Source organism: Danio rerio, chromosome 6 (genome assembly GCF_049306965.1).
Source record: "Danio rerio strain Tuebingen ecotype United States chromosome 6, GRCz12tu, whole genome shotgun sequence".
In the NCBI taxonomy this organism is placed as follows: Eukaryota; Metazoa; Chordata; class Actinopteri; order Cypriniformes; family Danionidae; genus Danio; species Danio rerio.
Genome location: NC_133181.1, coordinates 13316243 through 13323993, shown reverse-complemented (window position 1 = coordinate 13323993; position 7751 = coordinate 13316243). Strand labels below are relative to the sequence as shown.

The window sequence follows — 7751 nt, the reverse complement described above, 5'->3', positions numbered from 1 at the left end:
AGATCGCCACGAAATAAAAATTTTGTTTATTTACTCCTCAAACTCGGTTCCTGGAGGGCCACAGATCAGCACAGTTTGGCTCTATCACGTCCAATTCACACCTGCTTAAGCGAATGCTTAATTTTTTAGTAGTCTAAGACACCTTGATTAGTTGGATCAGCTGTGTTTGATTAGGGTTGGAGCAAAACTGTGCAGAGCTGCGGCCCTCCAGGAATCGAGTTTGAGACCTATGATTTACTCACTCTCATGGCTCTCAAATCTATGTTTCTTTTTAACACACACGAAAAAATATTGGTAGAATGTGGAAACAGTTAGTCAAATTGATCAACAGGTAGCGATTTACAACATCTCGATATCATCTTTGCCGTTTAACAAGTGAGGGTGAGTGATACTTTTTGGGTGAACTATCCCTTTAAGAAACAAGCAGTCAAATTCGGCGCCAGTAATGTCGACGTCCATAAGTGTGTCACGACGGGCATTATCATCATTACTAATAAGAATAGCAACGTTTTACCATAATGACTGGAATAATAAGTGCACGAGGCGGGGACGCGCTGCTGGAGTGCGCGGACGACGTCACGAGAACCGGACTGAGGCGTGTTTATGGTTCGTGGCATTAGCGATATGAGCCTTAGACCACACAATTACATGACGTAAAAAACCAACACTGTGCAAAAATATCTCATTTACCCATTGTAAGGCGGTTTATTTGTTATCTTAAGACACAAAGAGCTGTTCTTATCTACATTATGCAACAGAAGCCAGCGTGCGAGTGTGTGAGAGAGACTGAAATGCCCTGTGTTTCTCAGCTGGATCATTAGGATTTTAGGTGAGTGACTGAGGAAACAGAATAAAGATCTCAGGCTTTCATCCAGTCACCCTCAAACACACACCATCTCTCTCTCTCTCTCTCTCTCTCTCTCTCTCTCTCTCTCTCTCTCTCTCTCTCTCTCTCTCTCTCTCTCTCTCTCTCTCTCTCTCTCTCTCTCTCTCTCTCTCTCTCTCTCTCTCTCTCTCTCTCTCTCTCTCTCTGACACACACACATACAGACAGAACTGTGGTGTGTCAGGCAGCTCTAATTGCTAAGGAGGCAGGTCTTAAATTAACAAGTAGTACTGAGGTCATTATCATGCGAGCCATGGCCACCCTGAATGTTTGCATACCTGTCTCAGGCTTTCTCATAAATGAGACTTTCATTAGTCTTAATTAGAATTAGCCCGAGTCAGCAGGGAACGCAGGGCCTGGTGAAATGATGCATGCACAATAATAAGCATCCGGCTCACTCTCCTGTTTGTGTTTGTTTCCTTTTTACACAGGGAATAGCTTTGAGAGAGAGAGAGAGAGAAAAAAAATCACCCCTACTTAACCCCCTACTTAATTGATTTGGTCGGAATTAATATTCTTGAGACATTAATTAAACAGGGAAGCTCTCATTAGGGTGTGCGGTACAGAAGAGACCCCCTCGCCGTTCTGCCTGTCTCTCTCTCTGTTGAACCAGACTCCGTAAACAAGACTTCAAGCTGAGAGTATCACATTCGATCAGCTCACATCTGCAGGACTCACATCTGCAGGAATTGTCTGTTTCTGAATGAATCCCTGTCACTTTGTCTTGTTCTCTCTAGGTTGTAAGTGACATCTTTGGATCAGGAACCGTTGAAGATCAAATGAGATGTGGAGCTGCTCTCCTCTCAGTCTGCCACTTTCTGTGAGTAGATCTAGTGTGTGTGTATGTGTGTGTGACAGCAGCTGTACTTGACATCTTTGGATGTGCTCCAATCACTCAAATGACAGATAGACATAAGACGATGATAAGGAGAGAGAAAAAAAATCACCCTTTACAAATTTTGGATAGGAATATCTAACGTTACAATAATACTAATAACATAGTATCAGTAATGCTTTGATATGCAGCAATCATTTGAGACCTGAACCCATGATTTCCAATCAAGGGTTTTTTGTTTCCTTACTTCTAGAGTACTTCAAACGCTGCACATTTTTAACATTTTGGACACATACGATTAACCATGGATCTAACCACATGTTTGGGAATGAGAAGGAGGGGATTTAATACAGTAATTATCATCCTTTGAAAAAACAATATTGGATGATCTAATGTTTGTGTGTGTGTGTGTGTGGTGGGGGGAGGATGGAGTAGGTCTGATGACCTCTGTGACAACATAAAAAAGAAGAAAGACAGAACAAGATAGAGAATTTAAAAAAATAAAACACAATTTGGTAATTTGGGTAACAGTAAATTATAATTATACTGGGTTATACTGAATAAATAAAATCTGTCACAAATCTAATATCACAGTAAAATCAGGGTGCAAATCACAGGGGGGTTTGGAGGGTTCTGATCCCCCTAATTAATGCTTGATCCCCCTGAAGGACATTAAAACAAGATGTATGGGGTGGTCTGCCCTTTAACAGTTTATAAAATAGTTTGCTCTGATCTGTATCTTAAATAAAATTATTAATAAAAAAAATGATAACTTCAATGTAAATTTGACCACCCTTATAGTGGTTCATACCATTGTAAATGCATGTTTGTGCCAAAAATATGAATTCATCAGTTTGAAACCGACAAATCTAGAGCACCAACAGTGTAAATGTTAACAAAACATGTTCCTTTAAAAAGGCGTTTATGTGTCTGTGAAACTAGATGCATAGTTTGTATTTTACTATACACTGGCTCACACATGGAAACACTAAAATAAAAAATATGTGCAGTCTTTCATGGTCATCCATTAATAGGTGCAGGAAAGCAAACCGGTCACCGTTTTTTTCTTTTATACCACAAATGTCATTGAGAACCACTCAATATCCGTCAAAAAAATTGAAAACATAATAACATGTTTGATTAATAAAATAGATATAAATTAATTAAATATTTAAATTTGGTTCACTGAGGCATATTACCGAACATAACCAAAAAATATGACCACCTCAATCGTCAATGTAAAATTAGCACATGATTTTTGATTTTTAAAATTAGAGTAAAATGATGTTAATTTACAATTTCATTCATTTATTTTCTTTTCAGCGTAGTCCCTTTATTAATCTGGGGTCACCACAGCGGAATGAACTGCTAACTTATCCAGCATATATTTTACGAAGCGGATGCCCGTCCAGTTGCAACCCATCACTGGGAAACATCCACACACTCTCATTCAAACACATACACTACTGACAATTAGCCTACCCAATTCACCTGTACCACATGTCAGTTTGGACTTGTAGGGGAAACCAGAGCACCCGTAGGAAACCCACGTGAACGCGGGGAGAACATGCAAACTCCACAGAGAAGCACCAACTGACCCAGCCGAGGCTCAAACTAGCGATTTTCTTGCTGTGAGGCGAAAGTGCTAGTTACTGCGCCACCGTGTTGCACCCTCTTTAAAGTCCCAGTGAAATCAAAATGATTGTTTTTTTTTTTGGTGTTAGTATCAATATGTTAGTCTTAAAGTGATCTGTAATTCAGTGAGCTCTGATACAGTGACAATTCACATTTAGACAATATAAACAATCAAAGCTTTAGCTTAATCACTTCCTGCAAAATGAATCAACACATTTTGTGACATCATACTTCAGTTTCTCATTAAATCTTCTGACCAATCAAATGCTTTCTAGTACTTGCAATGCCCTGCCTCTTCAATACACTTTATTGAGGTGTAATTCTTTGTGCCAAACATTTCTTTTTTTTCTTTTTTTCTTTTTTTTTTGCATTGAGTATAGTTTCAAAAACTTGTAAATCACACCATATAATATCCCATAATCTCCTTCTCTGCATCTCCTTCTCTCCCGTTTAGGATTCTGGCTCCATTTCAAATGTATAGGAGAAAGGGGAACTTTATTACCAAGGGTCTGATTAACCCCATAATTGGCTGGTTTCAAATCTGCCAAGCCAGTCATATCCAGGGAATATGGGCATTAGCATGATTTAATTAGGTTTTATAAAGGGGATTTGGGGGTGGGCTGCTCAGGATTATATCCTGGTAGAGAGAGGTGAGCCGGGGGCTGATTAGGAGGAACGAGTGCTAACTCACTATCCATTACAGAGCACATTTCCTTACATTGTGTGTACGGAGAAAGGCCAAAAATACAACAAGACTGCAGGGCACAAAGACACAGTTTACACATCTGTGCTGCCACATATTCCTTCACTGTAAAACATATGTTCAATAGGTCATGACAACATATATTTTTAGCTAATTGTAACTTAAGCTAATCATGTTCCAACTTAAAGGCACTGTATGTAAGTTTTTGACTCTTTTAGAGCATGAAAATACCACAATATCTTTGCATATATTTAAAAAACATGCTAAGTGAACATTCTTGTTTATTTGAAAAACAATGTTGAAGTTAGATATTCTGCTTTGAAAGTGTGCATTACTTGCTGAAAATGGTGTCTTTGTTTTTGTTCTTTTAACCCGACCAATGGCACTTTAGAAAATTATATTTCAGCACCCCGGGTTGCCTTTGTTGGAACACCACGTATTTCATTGATTCAGTCAGAAATCTTTGCCTCTTAAAGCATGCATCTGTGACCGAAATCCGACCTCTGGTGGACAGTAGCAGACTCCGAAATAAGACAGATTTAGAGTTACATGTGAGAGTATTAATTCACAAATAATATAAATATTATGAACGTAAACATTAGGTGAGCAGGTTACATTGTAACCCTGTGTCCTAACAACACGATATGTGACTAGATTTGCAGTGGTAAGCAATTTGGCTGTTTGCACCAGACAAAACATAAGACAGAAATTTAAATACAGATATTCAGAAGAATATGCACTCACTCACGAAATGGTAAGGTTTATTATCTAATTAATTCATATTAAACCTCTTTAACATTATTAAATGTACGCACTGAATCTGGGTCTAAAGTAAAATTTTAAGTGGTTTATTTTATTTTCAAGATCTGAGGTGAACTATCTGATGCTGCTTTCAGTAAAAAGACATTCAAACTCACATTATTAACATTTAACACATGAGGTGTACCTGAGGTGATCATTAGCCCCATTTCCGGAATGACTAAGTTAAGTTAATAAAAAAGGTGTTCACAAACAGTAGGCACGGGCTCCTTCAGATGTATTTTTTTTCCACAATTGCATTAGAAGGAACATAGAAATGTTATCTGACTAACATCTAGCAGCTAAATGTGTTTGCGAAGGCTTTTATTTTCATAAACCGCGCAGATGTGAATACGTTGTGAATGAGTGTTTTGATTGGCCAAAGTAGACGTTTAACGTTCTAGACATCTTCCTTCTGCGTTCACACAGCGCAGCATTCGGGCAAATTACTGGTAATGTTACAACTTCTCTTTGGAAAATTGCCAGAAGGAATTTACCGGTATTTTGAAAAAGAGGCTGTTCACACATACACCCTTTATGGAAATTTGAAGGTAATTTTCCAGAAAGCTCTGTATGCGTGAAAGGGACTATTGTATTATTTAGTAATAATAGGGGCTATTATAGTTTATTCTGTTGTTCAGCTGCACGAAACAGAAGCTGTTTCTAATATATCAATTCGAGGTTTGGTTAGGACAAAAACTTCTATTAATATGGAAAATAATCTTCTATTGCTTTTATTATTTAAACACAATTTAAATCAGACTTTAGGCATGATAGTCAGGCACACACATTCCTTTTGCTCCTCAATCTGGCAACCTGCGCTTGCATGTTTTGATCCAGGGATGTAATACCTAGTTCAAACTTACATGCTGCACCTTTAATTTTAGGATTTACGCAAGCTATTTTAAGTCAGTTTAATATAATATTAGTTGGAATGAGTCATAGGGTTAAATTGATTTAGCTTAAAATTTTAAGGCAACCATTATTTTTACAATGTATGGATACTCAAATTCTGAATCAAATGACAATTAATAATTGATTAGAAATGTAACAAAGATAATGCTTCATTTTATTTCTTAATGTTAATATCTTGTTTTGCTATTTTAAGTTCTTTTTTTGGTCTGTACCCTGCTTTGATTAATTTCTAACCCAGTGCTTCTGCAGTCAACACTTTTAAACAAAAAGGTGCATCTACACAAACAGGCACTTGCTAATAGATCTCTTGTCCTTTTGATAACAGCTCTTGAGCACACTTGTTAATTGCCGCCATGCTTTCAGTGCCAAACCCTTCTCTTTTTTAATATGTTATATGTTTAAAAAGATGCAGCTGTTCTTTCTTACAGCGTTTTTCCAAGACAGATTTGGGCTAAATTTTAAATATGTGAACAGACATATATTAAATCAGTGAAAGGTTATGCTGAACTGGTGAAAATGATTGGCACATTTTATTATGTAAGACCAGTGTGTACAGTTAAAAAATTTGACTAATTGAGTCGTCCGTAATCCCACAATGCCTTAATTTTCGAGTCCAGAACAACAGGACATTGTTTCCTGTGGGAAATGTCCATTACGTCTATATTAACATCCTCATTAACCTGATCTCTGTGCAAGATCACCTCCCCCATAAGGCCAATTAAACCACACACACACTCGCAGACACACACACACTTGTTGGAATCAACTGTGTGGCAATCGTCAAAGGAGTTTAAATTAAATATTAAACTTCAGGGTCCATTAAATAATCATTATTATTAGCTGCTGTTAATTTATTTGTCAAAACATGTAAAAATCATAATAAAGAAAAAACTGCATTTCTTTAACAGCATTTTAACTGAAAACTGTGATTTTACATTGATGCTGCTAATCTAATTTTAAAACCAGTTCAAAATAAAAAAAAATCTGAAAATAATATTTTTAATTAACCAGTTCCAATGCCATTCATTACTGCAAAAATACTTAATGATATTAATAATAATACCAATAATGATCAATTTAAAAAAATAAATCACAGGAATAATAGTTAATAAGAAGTTCGCTTCACTTTTATATAACAGTACATGCAATACATAACTGAACAAATCTGAAATATTAATTATAAAAGATGAATTATCTCGTTCAAAACATTGAAAATAAACATTTTAAAATTATCGTTGAACAAATAAAATTTGTCCTAAAAATTTTGACTGTGTATTGCGTTAATACAACAGTTTGATGGCATAATCGTGTATATAAAAAGACAATCAAACACGGAGAGTCTAAAAATCCTTTTATATGAGGAACTACTTTTTTTCGCCACTCATTCACATATGCAGCTGACGTCAGAAAAGCAGAAACCATTGCTACTTCACAAACGTCACTTTAGAGCTAGTATTTGAAGGATTTTCTAGCGTAATATCTTAAGTTATGATTAAACTGTTGATTTTGCTCACATTTTAAGATTATAAGGTTGAACGGCATGAAATACCACCAGTCTAGAGACATTTCCTAGTATTTTTCTGTTGCAAATAGAATAAAACAGTATTTAACCTCGAAAAAGCCAAAGCAAAGCAAACACTACCAGAAACACTACCAGACCAGGGTATAAAGACATCACCACAACATTTAAAAGAGATTGACTTAAGACCAGCTCACAATGTGCAACTTAAAAAAAAAAAATTTATTTATTTTTTAAGTCCTAAAAGATTGTAGCAAGTCAGACTGCATGAACATGCCTCCCATGTCACACTGTAAGGTCTCAGCTGTCATAAAGTCAGACTGAACGACAATGAAGGGGCGCTAAACACGAAAGAAAACACCCCCAGAGTTTGACGTCATCCACTTGTGGCACTTTCACTATCCCACGTTCTGAAATGATTCCTCGCAGCAAAGGAAAACAATCTGTAGCAGCAATTTTGC

General features: G+C 36.6%; 1 long non-coding RNA gene across 2 annotated transcripts; it reads left to right on the top strand.

The window, feature by feature from the left end:
* Positions 1–413: 413 nt before the first annotated feature.
* Positions 414–7499, top strand: LOC137495928 (uncharacterized). 2 transcript variants are annotated; one of them, XR_012407681.1, is made up of 4 exons: positions 414–606; positions 759–829; positions 1623–1705; positions 3044–7499. It is a non-coding gene; the product is annotated as an uncharacterized lncRNA (long non-coding RNA). The 2 variants fall into 2 exon arrangements; XR_012407682.1 differs by having other exon boundaries at positions 426–606; positions 723–829; positions 3044–6740.
* Positions 7500–7751: the final 252 nt, after the last annotated feature.